Source organism: Apodemus sylvaticus, chromosome 6, assembly GCF_947179515.1.
Source record: "Apodemus sylvaticus chromosome 6, mApoSyl1.1, whole genome shotgun sequence".
Lineage (NCBI taxonomy): Eukaryota > Metazoa > Chordata > Mammalia > Rodentia > Muridae > Apodemus > Apodemus sylvaticus.
Genome location: NC_067477.1, coordinates 92,733,075 through 92,756,927, shown reverse-complemented (window position 1 = coordinate 92,756,927; position 23,853 = coordinate 92,733,075). Strand labels below are relative to the sequence as shown.

Sequence of the window (23,853 nt, the reverse complement as noted above, 5' to 3'; positions counted from 1 at the left end):
AAAGACTGCTTAAGTAACCGAAGATCATAAAATTACAAAAGTCCCAGACAATTTGAAAGGCTGGGCTGAGTGTCTTTTTGAGCCACAACTCTGAGGTCAGTTGTTTATGCAGTGAGACTCTTAGACAGCAGAGTTTGAACATGCATCTTCTTTTCCCATTATCTCAAAAGCTTGGCCTCTTTCCCACCAACTCACTGGAGGGTTTCTGCAGCGAGCAGGATGTCGATGAGTAGGAGCAGCAGAACTGTGTTGAAATAGCCTCAGGGGGTGGGACCTCAAGTGCTCCCAGCTGTGTGTGAAAGGCTCTTGGTCAGCAGTTCGCACAGCTGCACAGTGGGGCCCCGGGTGAGTGTCCTGAATGGCTCTGCTGAGGAACTGTGAGCCCTGCAGATCCTTTTGGAATGTGGGCTAACATATCAGTTTTAGCATCCACCCCAAACAACAACATTCCCAGCCAATAATTAGATGCCCACAGTGGTCCGCTGACATGGTAGAATCAGTCTGTTCCATGTGGTAAATATACAATGAGGACCTTCACTTCGAGACAGAGTGGAGTCCACTGGGGCAATGGTCCAAAACATGGATTTGGAATGCTAGAATCTGGGGGCTAGAATGAACCTAACCAAGGTATTTCTCTCTTAACAGATAATGGTGTGAAGGTCCAAAACGAGTATATGATCTGCCATTCACCTAGCTCTAGTTCTGCCGAGGTTTGGAACTGGAAAATGCTTTGCATGGAGGGAAGGGAGATTGCCTTGTAGCTTCCAAAAATGTGTCCTGACTTTGTCAAATGTCTCCTCAAGAGTGAACTCAGCCTGAAATGGAGAAGTATCCACCGACAGCTGTCTCGAGGGTCAGCTTGCTGTCATGAAACAAACGGAAGAGAGGGGATTAAAAAGCTGCTCGCTTTGTGAATTAGTTTTTATCACTATAAGGAATTCCTGAATAACTTGAAAATTAGGAAGCGGGTATTTTGGTGTATGGTCTCAGTCTATAGTCAGCTGGTTCCGTTTTTTTCTGGGCCTTGGATGACACAGACTAAAACAGCATGAGGGTGACAAGGAGCAGCATTGCTCACTCCATGGTGGCTAGGAAGCAGAGAGACAAGAAAGGGCCCGAGGCAACGTGATTCCCTTCTAAGGCACGCCCATAGTACTTATTTCCTCCAGCCAAGCCTCACCTCCTAATTTTTACCACTTCCCATAACTGTCATCAAATTATACATCTAATGGAGTAATCCCCGGATGAAGGCAGAGCCTCCTGATCCCAGCAGGTCTCAAAATCCCTACTTTTTAGTAATGCTGCAATGGGAACCTTGACTTGAACATGTAAGTCTATTCCAGATACTTCAAATCTATACCATGAATGTATGCTTCTGCCCCATGCACATCAGCAACTGAAGGTATAATGACTCCAAGGTATAATGACTCCAAGAGTAACATTCAAGAAGTCAGTCAGTTAAAGCAACTTATTAAGCCTTTGATTAGGTTGCTCAGTAATGTCTATTGAGCACTGACCACATGTCAAACACTGTTCTAAGTACTACAGCTCCACGTTCCCGTGTGTAAATCCTGATCGAATAGTTGAGACAGATTAGAGAGATATCAAGTTCATGCTATGAAGGAGACATGAACTAAGCCACTAAGGATCAAGGTATTCCTCCTCTTCTCCCTTACCAATATCTCCTTTCCTCTGTCCCCTGCAGCCTGCCAGTGTCACTCTCATGGTCCAGTTGGGTCAAGTTGCAGCCTATTTGGAGGCCAGTGTCAATATAAACTGTGGCTGTCATGGAATATCATGACAAAATAAAAATAAAAAAAAACCTAGAGAAAAATGATGGTTTACAGTGTTGGTTTAAAAGCAGACAAGATTTGGGAAGTTTTAAAAGGAGGCCATTGGGAATTTGGCTATTGTTTTACTATTACTCAGGCTCTGTGGATATAATATCCTGAACTGTTTCCTACCATGCTTCACTCATCCATTGATGAGGTGGAATTAACTTTACAGAGCTCTATTCAGGACTTATAAAGGATGTACGAAAGTAGCCCAGGTTTCTGGGAGTTTGCAGTGTAGAGTAATTGGAAAAGGGTTCCAGGGAAATTGGAGCAGCTCACTAAGAAGTGAGTTGGTGATGCCCCCCAGCTTTCCAACCTAACCTGCAGAGTCCGTGTCTAGACAGCCTCACCCAACAACTAGATTGGGATATCAAGAAAGGGGCAATACTGTCACTACAGATAAGATCTCCAACACTGGGGTATTACCCTGTCTGATGTCAGGGTCACAAACAGCCTTGCACCTCATTTTATAAGGTATAAATAATAAGGGCTTATGTGGGGCTCTGTCATTGATAATTCAGTTGCCACAGTCTACGTAGTCAGCTCTGCCCACAATGCAGACATTAGCAATAACATTGCTCCACATAGATACCTAACTGAGGAGCTATGAAACCCAGAGGTCAGCCAGTTCTCTCTAGTAGAGACAGAGGTGGCTTCTTCCCAGCCAGTGACTGGGTCTGGCTGCCTACTGAGAAAACAGTACTTGACTAGGTCATTACTGCTTCTATCCCCCTTCTTGTTCCTCTTCTATGTTACAAAGATAGACAAAGGATACACAAAGAGATGGACTTAGAGGAACAGTTATACCCCTATCAAATAATTATCATGTCTTTTTACAGGCAAGATAAGCTCAGGGAATTGAGCAATACAACAGAGGAAGACTATCTCTTCTGCTTCAAACAGGACTGTTTTAGTCAGGGTTTCTATTCCTGCACAAACATCATGACCAAGAAGCAAGTTGGGGAGGAAAGGGTTTATTGAGCTTACACTTCTACATTGCTGTTCATCACAAAAGAAAGTCAGGACTGGAACTCAAGCAGGTCAGGAAGCAGGAGCTGATGCAGAAGCCATGGAAAAATGTTCCTTACTGGCTTGCCTCCCCTGGCTTGCTCAGCTTGCTCTCTTATAGAACCCAAGAATACCAGCCCAGAGATGGTACCACCCACAAGAGGGCCTCCCCCTTGATCACTAATTGAGAAAATGCATCACAGTTGGATCTCATAGAGGCACTTCCCCAACTGAAACTCCTTTTTCTGCGATAACTCCAGCCTGTGTCAAGTTGACACATAAAGCCAGCCAGTACAATGGACCCCTTGTCAACTTGAAACACAAACACATCACTATTAAGCCTCAACCCTTACTTTCTTATTAATCCCCAGATCTAAATTACTTTAAAAGTCCCACAGTCTTTACACATTAAAAGTTCAATCACTTCAAAATGTCCAATATCTTTAAAATTCAAAGTCTTTTAAAAATTCAAAGTCTCTCAACTGTGGGCTCCACTAAAATACTTTCTTCCTTCAAGAGGGAAACATACCAGGGCACAGTCACAACCAAAAACAAAACTCAAACTCCAATGGTTCAATGTCTGGGATCCAACTCATGATCCTCCGGGCTGCTCCAAGGGCTTGGGTCACTTCTCCACCTCTGCGCTTTGTAGCACACAGCTTGTCTTCTAGGCTCTAGCTGCCTGTACTCCACTGCTGCTGCTGTTCTTGGTGGTCATCACATGGTACTAGCATCTCGAAAACGCTGTAATCTTCCACTGTAATTAGGCTTCACCAATAGCCTCTCATAGGCTCTCTTCATGGTGAAAAGCCTATGCTCCTATGCATGACCCCTTCAAGTCCTGGGTCATCAATTGCAACTGAGGCTGCACCTTCACCAATGGCCTTCCGTGGCCTCTCACTGTACCAAGAGCCTTAGCTGCTCTTCGTGACCCCCTTCATGCCTTCAAAACCAGAACCACCTGGGTGACTCTTACACAGTACCAAGTCCAGCCACAGCACAAAATACAACTGTGGCTATCTCTGGAACACAGCCTCTTGCTCTCAGAAAACACTTCCAAGAAGATTTCACCTCAGTAATGCTGGTCTCTTCTTAATCACCGCTAATTTCTTAGCTCCAGCTAACCAGCATCAATAGTCCCAGTAACACAAAAGTTTGCTTTAGTGGTTCTGGTATCTTGTTAATCACAGCTGATTCTTTAGCCCCAGCTAACCAAAACCACAGAATCTTCACAATCAAAGCATGGCCCCTTTAAGAGTCTTTAATCTTCCCTCTGAAATTTCACAAGCCAGGCCTCCATTTTCTGCAATGTTCTCAACACTATCTTCCAAGCTCCTACAGAACATTCCACAGAGCTCTTAACACTGAATGGATCATCTAGCTCAAAGTTCCAAAGTCTTTCCACAGTCCTCCCCAAAACATGGTCAGGATGTCACAGGAATACCCCACTACACTGGTACCAATTTGTCTTAGTTAGGGTTTCTATTCCTGAACAAACATCATGACCAAGAAGCAAGTTGGGGAGGAAAGGGTTTATTGAGCTTACACTTCTACATTGCTGTTCATCACAAAAGAAAGTCAGGACTGGAACTCAAGCAGGTCAGGAAGCAGGAGCTGATGCAGAGGCCATGGAAAGATGTTCCTTACCGGCTTGCTTTCCCTGGCTTGCTCAGCTTGCTCTCTTATAGAATCCAAGAATATAGCCCAGAGATGGTACCACCCACAAGGGGCCCTCCCCCTTGATCACTAAATGAGAAAATGCCTCACAGTTGGATCTCATGGAGGCACTTTCCCCAACTGAAACTCCTTTCTCTGTGATAACTCCAGCCTGTGTCAAGTTGACGCACAAAACCAGTCAGTACAAGGACAAAGGAGAACCTGGACACCCTGAGAAGGTTCCCAATGTGTTTACCATCTCCAAGTTACATTTTTACCCACCATATACAGAAGCTTAAATCTTTAAAAAATGTTCAGCTTCTTTGTTCAAACTATCATAAAGCCCAGTTGGCCATAACCTGCTATTTATTGAATGAATTGATGAGTCATTTTTTACCAACCATTAGCCTGGCATTCATTAATGCCAGACTTTGTTCTAAGCACATATCAAACCCACTTCACTGACTTGAGCTAGAGCTGTCTCATCAGGACACCTGCCCTGCCCCAGCATAATTCTCTTTGCCTTACCCAGCATACCACTGCCATCAGGACAACATAAGAGACCAAATAATTGGTCAATGTTCCTGCCAGGGGGAGATGACTGGCCCCCATTGTGATCAGTGGGTAGTGGGCTACTTTGGGTTTCCCAGATGCTGCCCTTGCCCTTGTGATGGGTTTGCTGAACTTTGTGGTTCAAACATGCTTTGATTGAGGAGGTTTTACAACGGAAATAAACTGTGAAGGGTATTAGATTCATGTTGCAAGATATTTCCTATCCATTCACATTGAGGCAGTGAGAGGCCAGTGATTGGAGGGGATAGAGGAGGAGCTAAGAGAAGTGAGGGGAGGAGAGAGAGGCTGTGGGGGAGGGGGAAACACATGAGTGAGCAGAGAGAGAAAGAGGGAGACACGGATATCCAGATGGCTTCTGGTGTTTTGGAGAGGTTAGAAATATTGGGACAAGACTTTATCATTGTAAATTGGGATTATGAAATTGGGAGTTTGTTATACATAAAGATATTTGGTTAACTATTCAAGTTTAAGAGTTATACTTTACCAGATACCTGGAAGGAGTGGGTGCTGGGCAGAAGCGTGGGACCACCTTTTACCACAACACATTCATAGGCATTTTCATATTGAGGTCTTTACATTGTTGCTCTTATTTCACAATGGGAAGACCTGTGAGAGAAGGCACAGCAGTATTTAAGTGTAGAGTGATGTCTGTGAGTGGGAAGGTTACTGTTCCGCCATCCTTCAAAATAATCATGTGAGTCAGAGACTGTCTAATTAAATCAGTAGGTAACCCATGCCTGCCCGTTGCATCTATATCCCCAGATCTAACGTGTATCACACAGGGCTATTATATTGAGCTTTAAAGGCATATCTGAGAGACTTTCAACATGCTTTTAAAAAGTCCTCACAGATCAATTGAGCTTCTAAAGTACTCAGTTTTGAGATGTGCTGTCCGAAAGCATCCAAATGCTCACTAGCTAACACACGTTTTCCTGGGAACATTTCAGTTAAAAAAAAAAAAAAAAAAAAAAAAAAAAAAAGCCTTGACAAGTGGGTTGGGAGTTACTATGAAACTCCTTCTTCGGGACAATCCTGTCGCCCTTGCCTTGTCCAGATGTTCTCTCAAACGATCAGTATTTTCTTCATGTTACCAGAATTCTTGGAACTCAGATATAACCTGTTGTATTCAAGGCTATACAGGTGTGACGTCCTGTTTTCTTACATCTCAAACTATGATCTGGAAATAATCTGGTGAGCAGAGCCAAGGTGAAAAAAACTAAAAAAAACAAAACAAAAAAAAAAAAAAAAAAAAAAAAAAAAAAGCTCGTGACAGTTACGAACCCATTCTGCTGAATTAGAATTGTCTTCAAGTTTTACAAGACTAACTAACCAAGAGAGATTGAGTCAAATTCAGTCATTCAGAAATATAATCATCACATGGTAAATAAGATGTATGAAAAGTAACATGATATAGACTTGTTAATTATATGAAGAATTAAAAATTTAATCAGCCAGGTGATTTTCTTTGCATAATTCTAAATAACTGACATTTCACAAATAACTCTAGTTATTGAAACATTGATTTGGGCACTACAATGTAGATACTGCAAATGTCTCAATATAAAATTTGTATCTGTTCCTCAATTAATCAATATTTTGGTTTGGTTTGGTTTGGTTTGGTTTGGTTTTTGTTTTTGAGACAGGGTGTGTCTATGGAGTCCTGGTTATCCTGAAACTCACTCTCTAGACCAGTCTAGCCTACCCAACCTGCCTGCCTTTGCCTCTCCAGTGCTGGGATTAAAGGCACGTACCACCACCACTTGGCTTCAAATTTTTATTTTATTTAAAAAAGCCTAAGAATGACTAATGTAGTCTGACCTCTGCCCCCAGCATACCTGTAGCCAGTTTGTTCCACACCTGCCAGTTACTTCATATTGTTGCTGAAATATCCCTGTCAGTCATCTACACAGAGAAATAACTTGGCTCAGAGCAAGGTGATGCTGACCACATATCCGGTTATGTTTTGTATATTCTGTATGAGGTGTGTTAATATTATAAGAAATTCCGCAAAGCTTTCCGTAGGAGCCATCAAGTTAAAGGTCAATAGGAACTGTTATGTCTAAAATGGCTTGAGTCAGAGCTGACCACCGGCCAGCACTTCCTGCACCTGCATATGAGCTCACCGTGTTTTGTTTTGTTTTGTTTTCTCTCTCTCTCTCCTTTTTAAACCTGCCCTGAGAAATGTTTGTTGTCACAGCTTAGACAAGTTTGAGCTACATTCCTAATCTGCTCAGTATTAGGGTATGCATCTAATAAACCATTTCTGTCTGACTGTTATCACTGTCCCTGTGATTTGTGAAGCAACTTTCAGACCCCAACAACTATTGAGTATAGAATGTAAACAATTTAAAAAGCTTTTAGGGTCTACTTGATTTTTTCTCACACTAAGAAAATATGGCAAACTACACACTACATTGTTTCCTTCAATAATAACTACCATAGTAATCACAAATCACTGACTGGTTCTTTTGATTGTTAAATAGGAGGTTACAATGTAGCTTTAGTTAATTCTTTATTCTTCTCTTTTCTCTTAGCACAGCTTGGCTTGGTTGGTCAGTTTCAAAGAGTAAGAGTATTTTCTTTTTTTATTTATTTATTTTTTATTTTCTACATTCTTTGTTTACATTCCAAATGATTTCCCCTTTCCCAGTTCCCCCCTCCCCCTAAATCCCATAAACACTCTTCCCTCCCTCCGCCCATTCCCCAATCAACCCCCTCCCACTTCTTTGTCCTGGTAATCCCCTACATTGCTACATCATGCCTTTCCAGGACCAGGGCCCTCTCCTTCCTTCTTCTTGGGAATCATTAGATATGTGAATTGTGTCTTGATTATTCAGAGCTTCTGGGCTAATATCCACTTAACAGTGACTGCATTCCATGTGTGTTCTTTTATGATTGGGTTACCTCACTTAGGATATTTTCCAGTTCCAACCATTTTCCTAAGAATTTCATGAATTCATTGTTTTTAATTGCTGAGTAGTATTCCATTGTGTAAATATACCACATTTTCTGTATCCATTCCTCCATAGAGGGATATCTGGGTTCTTTCCAGCTTCTGGCTATTATAAATAAGGTTGCTATGCACATAGTGGAGCATATGTCCTTATTGCATGCCAGGGAATCTTCTGGATATATGCCCAGGAGTGGTATAGCAGGGTCCTCCGGAAGTGTCATGTCCAATTTCCTGAGGAATCGCCAGACTGATTTCCAGAGTGGTTGTACCAGCTTGCAATCCCACCAGCAGTGGAGGAGTGTTCCTCTTTCTCCACATCCTTGCCAACACCTGCTGTCTCCTGAGTTTTTAATCTTAGCCACACACACACACACACACACACACACACACACACACACACTACCTTATTTTTCAACCACGTTACCTTATTTTTCAACCAGCCTTATTGGCTCATTGCTGGGCTCTTCTAAGCCTTCCTTGGCTACCTCATGTCCTCCTTTTCGCTCCCAGCTCACCATCCTAAATCTGCCCTCAATTTTAGTTGCTCAGTTACCTTCTTGCCCAACCCTCTAATTTTGCCCTCAGCTAAATTATATTTGACATATCCTGCCTGCTACCCCAGGCCCAGTCAGGGAAGTGGCCAGTGGCCACTCCACCCTGGGTCTCACATGACTTGTGGTTTTTTCTCTCTCCATAGCATGGCAAATCCTTTTCTCCTCCTCCTGTCTCTCTCAGCCTGCAGGTGGGGACCCGGAAGTCCCACCTCTTTCCTTCCACCTAGCATTCCACCCCTGGCATCTTTATTCATCAACTGGGGAATAGGACTTTAGCATCAGGACCACCCCTTACATCCATTCAGGCATCTTCTTAAGCTGCTTGGCACTGTCCCCAATGGCTGCTTCACTTACACCATAGTTCATCTGTAGGATGGACAGAAACCAAGATTCCCCAGCGAGAATGGGGGCTCAGGTCAGCTTTTGATCCTCAGACCCAGAAGATTGACTCCAGTTACATAAAGACCTAGAAATCATTTGCCCCAACTCCATAGTTTTTAAAGCCAGAGTAGAATCTATTCTTGACCAAAGGCTTTTTAGATCTAAATAATCTTTTATCTTAGTTATCTACTGCGGTGATAAAACACCAAGACCAAAAGCAACTTGGAGAGGAAAGGGTTTATCTCAGCGTAGGATTCAACATCACAGTCCATTATTAAAGAAAGCTAGAGCAAGGACAGGGCAGGAGCCACAGAGTGCTGCTGCTGTCAGGTTCCTCATGTACAGCCTGCTTTCTTACAGCACACAGGACAATCAGTTCAGGGGTGGTGCTGCCTGTAGCGAGCCTCCTTACATAAATTATCCATGAAGAAAATGTACCACAGGCTTGCCCACAGGCTAATCTGATGAGAGCATTTTCTTTTTCTTTCTTTTTTCTATGGCTGACACTTTATTCAGTCATTTTCTTTATGACTGAAACTCTGGGCATTCAGAATTAATGCCTTTGCCCTTGAGCTTCTTATGCATACCAGAAAAAGTTCCAGCCTTTTGCCCTAAGTTGTTCAGCTGTGCTTTGTCTAAATGACCCTTTATGAGCCAGCTGCCATCCAGTTTCACACGGATCCTCTTACCAACAACTTCACTTGGGAAGACCAAATCTTTAAGGATGTGTACTGCTGTCAGGACACTGCTTCTGAGTGTCTTTTCTTGTTTTTCACACAGATTTTCTGGATTGGCATGGGCAGAATCCTCCTCTAAGCCATGAAGACTACATGCTTCCCAATTCACTGAATAGTTGGACTTGGATTTTTCTGGAACAATTTCAGCTGAAGAACTGGTGCAAAATTATGATGGCATCCTGACCACCACCAACTCCAATTGTCTTGGCCACAGTGATGCTAAGTTCTCCAGTCACGCCTTGAGATCTGAGTTCATCTCCAGCTCGGGCAGTGCCTGTGGATACAGAAAATGTGGGCACCACACCGGGGTCAGGGGATCCAGAGGTCAAGAGATCAGGGGGACCCGGGAGACAAGCTCACCTGAGAGATGCCGGACTCGAACTGATCTGGCTTCCCACCACTGGGCTTCATGGTTTTGGCACTGGAGCTGAACATGGTCTTGTCCTTACAGAGACTAGCTTAGAAAAAGACCCAGCACTGGCAAATCAAGAACATTTTCTTAGTTGAGGTTCCTTCTTCCAAAATGACATTAACTTATGTCAAGTTGACATAAAACTATCCAGCACACCTCTTTGTTTTCTCAGTGAATGATAGTTGAAAATGAATACTTTTGAAATTTTGAACTCCTACTTTTCTTTGACATTGTCCCCAGAAAAGACCAATCACCCTCTGTTAAAGCCTCAGTCTACACCCCAACACCCACCCACTCCATATCCTAATACCCACCCTCCCTCCATTTTCTTCTCTTTTCTTCCAGGTGTTCAGTATAAAGAATGTGACCTTGGATTCTATGGCAATCCACAAATTTTGGGAGCATCCTGCAGCCAGTAATGGGAATGTCTCAAGTGTCTGCATAAAACTCAGAGCCCAAGCTGCCAGTCCTGGAAACCAGGTCACTTTGGATCTGCCCTCAATCAGACCTGCAAAAGTAAGGTCACAAAGCTCCCAAGGGGAATACATGGTTGCTAGGTGGCAGTTTGTAAATGTGATGTTAGCTTTCCCAGACTTTTTTCATCTGGGAAGATCCTTGCTAGCAAAAACAACACCTACTAAGAGAGAGGGTTGTTGCAATGAAAGTTGTCAGCAGAAATGGGTGTAGCAGCCGGGCAATGGTGCTGCATGTCTGTAATCCCAGCACTTGGGAAGCAGAGGCAGTGGGGGGATTTCTGAGTTCGAGGCCAGCCTGGTCTACAGAGTGAGTTCCAGGACAGCCAGGGCTACACAGAGAAACCTTGGGGGGGGGAGAGGAACAGAAATAGGTGTAGCACCCACTCTCAGGTGTTGGTGGGCAGTACTCACTGGGTATAGCGCCTGGTCTCAGGTGCTAGGCAGTGCTAACCAGCCTTGCATTGTGTGACTGCTTCTTTGACCACTACAGTCATTGTTAAGGTGAAGATTAGGAATCTATTCTTCTCTGTACTGTACTCTATGCACACTGAATCAGTATCCCAGGCATCTCTGTAAGACGCTCATCAAGAGACTTCAACATGTGACTATGAGGATTCGTGCTGTAAAAAACAAAGCTCTGATAAGCAAGGATAGAGAGGAGTGCTAAGTTCCAGGGAAATATTTCTGATACTTCAGTTTACCCAAGGTAATTTAGATAGACATATTTTTCAAATTACTTAAATAATTTTAATTTTGGAAAAGAGCTTAAGAGAAACGGAAGGCTCACTGTCCTCACTGCCAAAAGCTCCAGAGGCTTTCACTGACTCAGTGAAACTGATGTTTGGAAGATCAAACCGGTTGGAGGTCAGCACCTGCTGGGATGCGTCAACAAAGCCTGTGGCGCCCAGCGAGCTTCCTCACTGGGTCCTTCAAAGAACTCATATAAGAGATCTCTCCAAAGCCTTTTCCATGATTCCTTAAATGCCACTGTAACTGAGTCTACCTCTAACCATGGTTTTACTATTCCAGATGATCCAGCTGTCCTGGAGTGAGTTTCACTGCACAGCCCTTGCATGGGGAAGTTTGCCTTTGTGACCCTGTCACAGGAGCATGACCTTGTCTGCCCCGTGTCACAGACTTTGTCTGTGACCATTGCACTGATGGATACTGGAATCTGATCCCTGGCAGAGTGTGCCAGTGTGACTGTGACCCGCCCTCTCAAGGTAGCCTCCGTGACTAGGCAAGGCACTTAGAAACTTTCTAGTATACTAGGAACAAGAATGAAGAGTGAAGCACTTTCCAAGTCTGCGGACAGTGTTTTATCTATATGCCGTTGAGGATTAGTGGTTCTATCCTTGACTCCCCTTAAACAAAACACAGTTGGTATTTATTTTCTCAAGAATCAAAGGCCCAAAAATAGAGCTGGAGAGCTCCAGGGCTAAGCCTTGCCCCCCTCACTTTTCTCTCGGCCTCTGCCTCTCTGAGGCTGAGCAGTCAGGCCTCACACTCAGTGAAAGCCAAACGCAAGCCACCCCCTCACTATCTTGCACACATAGTCCCAGGCAAGACCCAAGAAACACTTACTAATCAGAAACGATAATCAATAAATAGGTGACTCCAGATGCACAATACCATTTTAAAATAGTGATGCCATCACCTGTGGCAATAATTAGGCTGCCTTCTCCGAACCAGCACAGAAGGCTCCTAAAGACTACGGGCTCCAGAGCACACCTTCACTGTTCAATGCACATTTGTATTACCTGCAGCACCTGTAATATCAACCAGAGAAGAGGCATAGAAAAATTTTAAATACTGTAAAATTACTGTTTGTGGAAAAGATGTTTAGTAGTTTTGTTTTGCCTCCCCCCCTTAATAAATGTCTTTTCTCCAATACTTTTCATATGGAAAGGAATGATGGAGAGAAGACAAAGACAACAATATGAAATTTTACAAAGAGTCAACTCAGTGATGTAGGAGTGCAGGTTTATTGAAATCAAAACCCTAATTTAAGAAACTGGAGTCTTAAATCAGGTTTGGGGTTGCATGCCTGGAATCCCAGGAAAGTGAGGCAGGAAGAATTAGAAGTTATCCTGCGCTATAAAATGAGGCCTGGTCTCAAAAATAAACAAATAAACAAACAAATAAATAAATACAATTCCTAGAGTCATTTCTGTTAGTAAGCATGAATGTCATCTCTAACTTTTTATCCAAAGATAAAAATCTTATATAAATCTTATATATCTTATATAAGGGGGCTCAATGGTTAAGAGCACTGACCATTCTTCTGAAGGTCATAAATTCAAATCCCAGCAACCACATGGCAGCTCACAACCATGTGTAATGGGATCTGACGTCCTCTTATGGAGTGTTACAGCGTACTTACATATAATAAAATAAATAAATCTAAAAAAAGTCTTATATAAGTAAATTTCCTAAGACGGGATTTCCCTATGTAGTCCAAGCTGACCTGGAACTTGCAGTCTTCCTGCCTTGGGCTCCTGAATGCCAGGGTTGCAGGAATGCACCACCGTGCTCAGCTAAAATGACTCATCTATACAGAATGAGTTTGCCCTTCCCTTGCTTCTGCTCCAACCCTCTCTAACCAACTCATGCAAAAACACCATACCATGCCCTTTGCAAAAGCACACTCTTTAAATAATAAAACATATTGTCAGATGATAAAGATAATAAAAAAATGTGCACTACACCCACCTGCCCCTATTATTAGCATCTTATATTGGTTGCTTTATTTGTAAGAATAAGAACTAATATTGATATAGTATCATTAATTAGATTTCACAATTTTCTTGGAATGTTCTGGCTTTTACCCAGAGCCTTTTACAGCAGGTTATCATGTCTCTTTAGCCTCCTCCTGCCTTTCCTCGTTCTTTATATCTGTCACAGGTTTTAGAATATCTATCGAACAGGCTCCACCTCAACTTTGTCTCATTAGCCTGGGGTTCTGGGATATGAGACCAGGGACCCACTTGATCACATAAGACTAACATGACTAATCACTGACTGAATCACAGTCACTTTATAGAAGTGTCTGTCAGATTTCTATGCTATACAGTTCCTCTGTTCCTCCCTCCATACTGAACTTTTAGAAAGGGGCTATCTATGACCCCTTCTATTTCTTTAGGGGTTATGGGACTGTTTAGGTGATCTACTTGATCTTGGTTTAATTTTGGTATTTGGTATCTGTCTAAGAAAATGTTCATTTCCTCCAGATTCTCCAGTTGTGTTGAATATAGGCTTTTGTAGTAGGATCTGATGATTTTTTTTTTTAATTTCCTTGGTTTCTGTTGTAATATCTCCCTTTTCATTTCTAATTTTGTTAATTTGGATACTTTCTCTGTGCCCTTTGGTTAGTCTGGCTAAGGGTTTATCTATCTTGTTGATTTTTCTCAAAGAACCAGCTTTTGGTTTTGTTGATTCTTTGTATGGTTCTCTTGGTTTCTACTTGATTGATTTCAGCCCTGAGTTTGATGATTTCCTGTCTTCTCCTCCTGGGTGAATTAGCTTCTTTTTGTTCCGGGGCTTTCAATTGTTCTGTTAATCTTCTAATGTATGCTCTCTCAAATTTCTTTTTGGAGGCACTCAAAGCTATGAGTTTTCCTCTTAGCACTGCTTTCATTGTGTCCCATAGATGTGGGTATGTTGTGCCTTCATTTTCGTTAAATTCTAAAAAATCTTTGATTTCTTTCTTTATTTCTTCCTTGACCCAGGTATCATTGAGTAGAGTATTGTTCAGTTTCCATGTGTATGTGGACTTTCTGTTGTTTTTATTGTTATTAAAGACCACTTTTACTCCATAGTGATCTGATAGGAGGCATGGGATTATTCCAATCTTCTTATATTTGTTGAGGTCTGTCTTGTGACCAACTATATGATTGATTTTGGAGAAGGTACCATGAGGTGCTGAGAAAAATGTATATATTCTTTTGCTTTGGGATAAGGACAAAACGTTAACCAACAGATTGGGAAAGGATCTTCAACAACCCTAAATCCAACAGAGGGCTAATTTCTAATATATACAAAGAACTCAAAAAGGTAGAACCCAGAGAACCAAATAACCCCATTAAAAAAAGTGGGGTACGGAGCTAAACAAAGAATTTTCACATGAAAAACTTCGGAGGGCTAAGAAACACCTTAAGAAATGTTCAACATCATTAATCATTAGGGAAATGCAAATCAAAACAACCCTGAGATTTCACCTCACACCAGTCAGAATGGCTAAGGTCAAAAACTCGGGAGACAGCAGGTGTTAGCGAGGATGTGGAGAAAGAGGAACACTCCTCCACTGCTGGTGGGATTATAAAATGGTGCAACCACTTTGGAAATCAGTCTGGCGGTTCCTCAGAAAACTGGGCATGACACTTCCTGAGGACCCTGCTATACCACTCCTAGGCATATACCCAGAGGATTCTTCAGCATGCAATAAGGACACATGCTCTACTATGTTCATAGCAGCCCTATTTGTAGTAGCCAGAAGCTGGAAAGAACCCAGGTATCCCTCAGCAGAGGAATGGATACAAAAAATGTGGTATATTTACACAATGGAGTACTATTCAAGCCATTAGAAACAATGAATTCATGAAATTCTTAGACAAATGGATGGAGCTGGAGAACATCATACTAAGTGAGGTAACACAGTCTCAAAAGATCAATCATGGTATGCACTCACTGATAAGTGGATATTAGCCTAGAAACTTTGAATACCCAAGACATAATCCACATATTAAATGAGGTCCAAAAATAATGGAGGAGTGGCCCCTGGTTCTGGAAAGACTCAGTGCAACAGTATAGGTGAATTCCAGAACAGGGAAGTGGGAAGGGGTAGATGGAGGAACAGGGGGAGGGAAGAGGGCTTATGGGACTTGCGGGAAGTGGGGACCCAGAAAAGGGGAAATCATTTGAAATGTAAATAAAAAATATGGGCTGGAGAGATGGCTCAGTGGGTAAGAGTACCGACTGCTCTTCCAAAGGTCACGAGTTCAAATCCCAGCAACCACATGGTGGCTCACAACCACCCGAAAAGAGATCTGAGGCCCTCTTCTGGTGTCTGAAAACAGCTACAGTGTACTTACATATAATAAATAAATAAATCTTAAAAAAAAAAAAAAAGAATACTAACAAAAAAAAAAATATATCAATAAAGAAAAAAAAAGAAAGGGGCATCCCACACTTACAAAATAAGGAGTCTTTATCAACCTCCTTGAAGGCATCATATCTCCACATTGTCCCCATTTATTCAAAAGTATATATATATATATGTATATATACTTTTAAATAATAAATTTGATATATATTCAAATATATATTTGAATAAATGAGGACAATAGACACATAGTGATATATATCACGATGAATTCATGGATATTTGTACTATCCTACTCATAATGGCCCAACAGTATTTTACTGTTGAAATGATTCAGGCTTTGGCCATAGGAAGTTCTTTAAGTTAAATTTATGCCTCTTTCATACTCAGATATTATAGAATTCTTCAAGGTATCTTCTCCGTTTGTAGTAAGAGCAAAATGTTCTGGGCTCATACATTTCCTGCTCCACTTCTAGACACTGCTCTAACAAATGTTGGTTCCTGAGCTGGAGAGATGGCTCAGTGGTTAAGATCATTGACTGCTCTTCCAGAGGTCCTGCGTTCAATTCCCAACAACCACATGGTGGCTCACAACCATCTGTAATGGGATTTGATGCTCTCTTCTGGTGTGTCTGAAGATAGCTACAGTGTATTATATAAATAAAATAAATAGATCTTTAAAAAAAAAAAAACAAATGTTGGTTCCTTTATTGGAAAAAAGGTGTTAAAAAACCAAGATGTAGGCCAGGCAGTGGAGGTGCACGCCTTTAATCCCAGCACTTGGAAGGCAGAGGCAGGCGGATTTCTGAGTTCGAGGCCAGCCTGGTCTACAACAGTGAGTTCCAGGACAGCAAGGGCTATACAGAGAAGTCCTGTCTTGAAAAAACAAAAAACAAACAAACAAACAAAAAACCCAAGATGTGTGTGCAAGGTGATCACACCCATCTGGCACATTCCCCGTACTCCCTACACTTACGCCCACCAACCGCAGAGTAGACAGATTGCCCTCCACACAAATGTTTGGCTTCTTAACTCATGTAGAACTTTTACCATCCATGATATCACTGTCTGGCACGCTTCTTAGACCTCTGGGAAAGCATATTTGTAGTAGCATGCAACATACAGTTCAACCATGGAGGCCAAGAGTGGTTTATGACCTTGAAGTTCAGATAGTATTAATTTAATTAAAACCCCCCTCACCACAAGCTACTTTGAGTTGTTTGGTCCAAGAGGGAATCCCTTGAGGAAGGTTGCTTTCTACAATCAGGAAACACTTTCAGTTGAATACAGAGAAGACCTATGGCTAACTAGATTCCCAGCTGTTTAAATAACTTCAGATAAATATTTCCATGTCAGCCAGGAGGCAGTCTCCAGTGCATTCCCACAGAGAGAGCCAACTGTGCCGTCCAATATTTTTGGTCAACGGTTTAGATGGAGCTGAAGAAACAAGTTTCTCACATTTTCAGACTCTGCAAAACTGTAAGCTAATGTGTTAGAGATGGAAAGAGAGAGAGGCCAGGTAGCCTAAGAGGCTCTCACATGGGTGGGAAGCAAGAAGAAATGTTAACAGGGTCAAAGTAAAGTTGCATAACTAGGCACTTAGAATCATTTGCATAAGGGGGAGAATAATCACTTGGCGCCAACTCAAGTGAAAATAGCTGGAGATTTTCACTGCGTGAAGCGGCATGGGAGCCAGCAGCGCCCAGGGCTGCCAGAGAAGTGAGACCTGCCTGGGCTGGAGTAGAGGGCACGCTGTGCTCAGTCCCAATACAGTCACCAGTCCAACGCTGGCTTCACTAGCCGTGCACCTCTAGGATCCGTAGTGTCTTCTCTGAGCAGCAGAGCATATTTACAGGCTTTTAAAGTTTCGACGAAGCTTTCATCTGCATGGTTGTGGGGTATAGAGTGATATTCTGGTGCATATTTAATGATCAAAATCAGGGCAATTAGCCTATCTATATATCAGTCTTTTGTGTTAAAAGCATTCAAAGGCCTCTCTTGAAGCTATTTTAAAATGTCTAATAGAATACCTTTACCTATGGTCATCCTCCTGTTTTTGTATTTTAGTTACAGAGTTTATAGCATTATAAAATATGCTAGAAGTTCCTCCTCCTATCTTGCTGTAATTTTGTATTCCATCCTTTCCTCCCTCTCCCTTCCCCGGTAGACAGTATTATTCTCTGCATTTGACACTTAAATTCTACATGTAAATGAGAACATGGAAATTTTCCTTTCTTATAAATACAACATTGTTGACATAAACTTTCTAAAGTATGGCTCTAAAAGAAGACAACTTGAATACTGAATAGAACTACGCAATCGCATAATAAGGGCCTAAATCAGTGGTTCTCAACCTTCCTGATGCTGTGACCGACCCTTTAATACACTTCCTCATGTTGTGGTGACCCACCCAACAACATGATTTCATTGCTACTTCATAGGTGTAATTTTGCTACTGTTACAAAACACAATGTAAATATCTGATATGCAGGGTATCTGATATGCAGGGTATCTGATATGCTACCCCTAAGGGGCATCGACCCACCAGTTTAGAACCACGGGCCTAAAGTAATTAGAATGGATGGTCCCAAAACGTAGACGTGAAGGCAAGCAAAAGTGGTCACTTGTGGTTGGGAAATAAGGTGGCCGCCTGGTTTGTGCAACTCCAGGAGAAAGGACTCAAAGCGATGGGAACCGTTCTGAGGAAGCAAGTTGAGTATAAAGACTGGAGAGCACTGCTCAGTAATCAAGAGCAACCATCATTACCACACACCTCGGGAGTAACAACTTCCTGTCATCCCTTGTCCAGACTCTAGTGGGACCTCCCAGGATGCACAGAAGACTGGTAAATGGAGCCATTTTGTGAATCTGGCTACCTGTGTGCTGGGCGTAGACTTACAGAACTGATGTTTAAACACACTTAGATACAATTTAGGATTCCTGCAAGCAGCTTGTGTTTGTCTTTTCTCTCATTTCCTCCAGTCTTTTCAGTTTTCAGAAGAAGTGACTCAAGGGCACAAATGGGAAAGTACAAGAACACTCAACCTTCTGTCAAAAGCACAAATGTGGCAAAGGGATTAACTATAAAGTGAAAAAAAATGTCATTTTGTAGAACAGAACTCTAGTCCAGTTGGAGAACTAGTTACACTGTGTACAGAGGCAGCACCACATCTTCCGGCTGTGCCCCTCCATCACTTTCCTGGGAACTCCCGTCACAGTGGAGTTAAGGAATGCGGCCAGTTTCCCAGTGTGTGTTTTGTTTCCATTTACATCTGTGTACGTTTCCTAGTCTGGGGCCACCTGTCCCTGAACAGCTGGAAGCAGGCGGTATGGTCGAGAACACTAAGCCAAAACACATTAATTTGTGATTCTGATACTTCCAGAGGTGGCTGCTGACCATGGGAATCATCCTCCTTCAACTTCTGCACAACTCTGTGCTCTAACTCACTAGAGAAAAACTGTTTCCTATGAAAATGAATTGTTGTGTTGTGTTTTGTTTTGTTTTGTTTTGTTTTGTTGACCATAAAGCTTGTCAATTCATCATTCACTGCCCACACTGTTCTCACAACTAACAAGCCAGGTCACAGCAGGACACTCTGCAATAAGGAAAACTATTACAGCAATCCATCTGGAAGATGCATTTGTAAGTAACTGAATGCTAAAAACACAGGTGCAGTCATTCAGATCTACCATGGGTGTGATACACACACACACACACACACACACACACACCACAAAGTTCATAGTCTTTGATTCTTTTTTTTAAAGCAATGTGCACTTAGAACGTGCACATGATTTAATTCTAATTATGAAAACATTATTTTTATAATCACATAAAGAGACCTTTTTCCTTACATGAAAACTATTAGCCTGTGTTAAAATATTAGCCTTTATTAAAATGTCTCTAAATTAGATCAGACATCTAGGGTGGTCATGATTGATTATAGCCAACTAGCTGCTATTTGGAAGCCTGTGGAGGAAAATCGATCCCCCTGAACAGAAGCAGAACCTCGTGGCTCTGGGTTTATGCCATACTTACTTATTTATTGAACGGATGGATATTCACTGCCTGCCTGCCATTCCTTTGTTTTCTTAGATTTGAGATCCATGTCTTCCAGCCCTGTGTGAGCTCCATTTGTAGGATTCGAAGCAGCCCTGCTCAGTCCATCACTCTGAAGTAAAGAAAGTGTTCAACATCTATGCTACCTAACATAGAAGTCAGTAGCTACAGGTAACCATCAAGCACTTAAAAGTACAGGTATTACAAATGAGGGGTAGAGATTTTGATCTTAGTCATTCAGATGGGTGTAAGATGGAATCTCAGGGTCGTTTTGACTTGCCTTTCCCTGATGACTAAGGACTTTGAACATTCAGAGATTCCTTTGTCGAGAGAGTTCTTTGTTTAGCTCTGTAACCATTTTTGAATTGGATTTTTCAGTGGGGTGGGGTGTAATTTCTTGAGCTCTTTATATATTTTGAATATCAGCCCTCTGTCTTATGTAGGAGTGGTGAAGATCTTTTCACATTCTATAGGCTGTTGTTTTGACTGATTGAGAATGTCTTTGGCCTTTTCAGTTTCATGGGGTCCCATTCATTGTTGCTCTTAATGTCTGAACTGTTGGTGTTCTGTTCAGGCAGTTGTTTCCTGTGCCAATGTGTTTAAGGTTATTCACTACTTTGGCTTCTATCAGATCCTGTTTTATGATCAGGTCTTTGATCTACTTGGACTTGAGTTTTCTGCAGGGTGATAAATATGGATCCATTTGCATTCTTTGATCAGAAGACATCCAGTTAGACCAGGACCATTGGTTGAAGATGCTTTCTTTTTTCCATTGTATAGTCTTGGCTTCTTTGTCAAAAATTAAATGTCTGTCCATATACCTGTAGGTTAGTTTCTGAGAATTGGACTGCCTTGTCTAGGCTCAATAGGAGATCTTATCACAAATTGATATGTAGATTGATATCCAAGGGAGGCTTCCACTGCTCTGAGGAGAAAAGGGAGAATGATGGAGGGTGGGGAGGGAAGTGAGAGGGAGGGAAGCTGTGATCAGGAAGTAAGTAAAAAGAATTGATTAATTAAAAAAATTAATGAGGGGTGGGATTGTGCATTTCTGAATTTTACTCATTTAACCTTGAACAGACACGTGAGGGGGCCAGTGAGAGGGGGGGGTTCAGTGAGTAAAGGTACCTCAGTAAATAAAGCCTGGTGGCCTGCCTTTGATGCCCATAGTCGAAGGAAATAATTGATTTCCCACATAGTAGAAGGAGATAATTGATTAATGCGTGTTGTTTCCTGACCTCCACATATGTACCATACCATATGTGTACACACAAATATTATGAAAAAATGCAATGAGAACCATGGGAGACAGCACAAATCTGGTGTCTGCATCGGTTCTAGAAGACATCATCCTTACATATCGATTTAAATTATGCTTCCGAAGAAAGTCAATGTAAAGAAGTATCAAATATGATGGGACTATAGATCAGGGTGACTCTTACATTGTCTCCTATCCAAATGTGTGCTTCTGGCTAAAACCTTGTCACCCTGTCCTTGCCCTATTCCACTGCGTATCCTGAAGTGCTTTCTCAAGGTCACACTTAACTTGGTTTTCTATTTATAACTGACTATATTTTAAAACCGGGAAGGGAAAGAGAGGGGGACAGCCCAGTGAGTGTAGATGCTTGCTGCCAACCTTGACAACCTGCCTTCAATCCTTGGAACGCACATGGTGGCGGAAGAGGGATCTGTGACTCCCACAAGTTGTCTTCTGACTTCCACATGAGCAGTGTGATGTACACACACATACACTCCCACTGAAAATGTAATAAAATTATTAACAACCAGGAAGAAGGGCTAGGAGTGATATAACGCGAAAAATAAAATGAACAATGTTAGCTCTTATAAATCAAAATCTGTTAGCCTCTTTAGTCTTGTGTCCCTCTGTATCCCTATGACATTTTAATAATCTTCGTGCAAATGCTTCATCTGTCAGTGAAGCCAGGAGAGACTTTGCACATGCTTGCCTTGGGCTACAGTGCCCGCTGAGTTCCTGGATGGGAGGATCTTGCGGCCTGAGCTTGCCTTGCATCTGTACCGAGGTCTAACGCTGTTCCAAACTGTCCCATGGAGACCCCGGGCCAATCTGCACGGTCCACAACATCCAGGGGAGCCTAGAGTGTTAACCAGATTGTATTGCAATTGCCATTATTGACTATAATCTTAGAGATCATGTCTGTCACTCAAAATTGGCATTGTTTGTATGCAAGCTATGCCATGCCTTTTAAATCACACGTGTCTGTTGCGGTGACTCAAAAAAGCATAAGCTAGTAATTTCTAACCTTTTAGAATTGCAACACTACTAGCTTTATCTTGACCAGAACCTACTCAAATGAAGTGCAGTGTGACATCAGACATTCTCTTTTATTAGGTCAAAGACAAAGCTCCTTCTCCCATCTCCTAAAGAACAAAGTAATCGTGTATAATGAAAAACAGCAAGGGTTAGAACCCCCAGGCAGGATTTTCAGTGTGGCCTATATAGGACTTCTTCATCCTGCTGTGATGGCCACTATTAAATCCACATGCCTCGTCCCAGCAGATAAAGACCCCACATACACACTCACAATACAAACCGCATTTAGTGTTTCCATTAGAATCCATGAGTTGATTTTCTGATAGAATAGAGAGAGGCAGGTCGTATTTTAACGACCTTGCACGGGTCTCTGAAAACATATTGTTTTTAAATTGTTGCCTTGGAAACATGAGTTGGGGAGAATCCCAGGGGAGGAGGGAAGGGTTGATTTTTAAGCTAGGAACAAACAGATTGGGTAACATTCTCTGCTCTCTTCACGCTTCCTTGTAGCATGTGACTACAACAAAGAAGGAGCCCAGACGCTGGCATGTGCCGCTGCCGGGAGGGTGTCAGCAGCCATAGTTGTGATCACAGCACTCGGGTCGTGACCAGGAATTCCATGCCTGTCTTTAATATCAACTGTGCTTTGATCACTGGGACTATACCTCCTCTTCCCTCTCCAAGACAGTGCAAGGGTTAATGGGCTGGCTGCTAACAAGAAAGATAAAGGAGAGACCCAGCCTGACACTGAGGTGGACTCCAAAGACCTCAGAGAGAACATGTCTACCTTAGAGAAGATTTTGAAACAGCCTGTTTTCTTATTTGGTGAATTGTTGAAAGTCAGAAAAATTTAAGAGTCTGAGAGGTAAGATTTGTACTCAAGGAAAAGATAAGCCAATTCCTGGTTGACTTCTGACTCCTGCTGAACTTTTACATCCCTTGCCTTCAACGTAGAAATATACTTACGATGGCTGCGAGAATTGATCATTGTTCAGCTAACAAGCAGGCTTTTTTTTTTTTTTCTGTTTTGCCTGTGTATGTGGTATGGTACAGTTTACAGACATGTGTGCATGTTCACATGAGAGACAGATATTGACACAAGTGTATGGGTATGCAAGCATAGGTGTGCATGTGTGTGGAAGACAAAGATTGATGCATGTGTGTGGGCGTGTAGAAGGCAGAGATTGACTTCAGATAGTTTTTGCCATCGCTCTCCACTTTAGTTATGGAGGCAAAGCTTCTGGCTAAGCCCGGGGTTTACCCATTTGAGAAGTCTAGCTAGCTAGCCTGTCCCAGGGAGCGCCTGACTTTAGAAATAAGGCAGACAGACTGCCACAGCTGTTCAGCTTCTGTATTGATAACTGGAGGTCCAAATCCCACTCTTGAGTGTAAATGACAAGCACTTTTTCTCCTAGGCCAGCTCCATGGACCCATAAGTGGGCTTTTAATTGTGTTTGTTGTTTCTTCTTGCCCAGTTAAGACTACATCTGATTTTTTCCCCAGATGCTATTAAATTTTATAAAAGCACAGCCATTAGAAGGCAAGTGATGGGGACTGGCGGTGTAGCGGTGGTATTGTGCTTCTGAGCATGCACAAGGCCATGTCTTGAGCCTCGGCACTCTAAAGACAATAACAAATTAAAAATAGAAGGTTTACTGAGAAGCCCAAACCCTGCAGGGCTGAAAGCTATGCCACTGGTTTCACAGCCATTATACTCCGAAAACACGCACACACCATTTATTTCACCTATGACACAGGAAACTAGACATATAGTACTTTCCAATGCAGATGGTATATTTTCAATAATGCATACA

The 23,853-nt window shown here is 42.2% G+C and overlaps 2 pseudogenes; one reads left to right on the top strand and one right to left on the bottom strand.

Moving 5' to 3' along the window:
* LOC127687957 (laminin subunit beta-4-like) overlaps window positions 1-23,853 on the top strand; it is a 97,148-nt pseudogene that overhangs the window by 37,065 nt on the left and 36,230 nt on the right.
* LOC127687740 (40S ribosomal protein S7-like) lies at window positions 9,486-10,132 on the bottom strand (annotated as a pseudogene).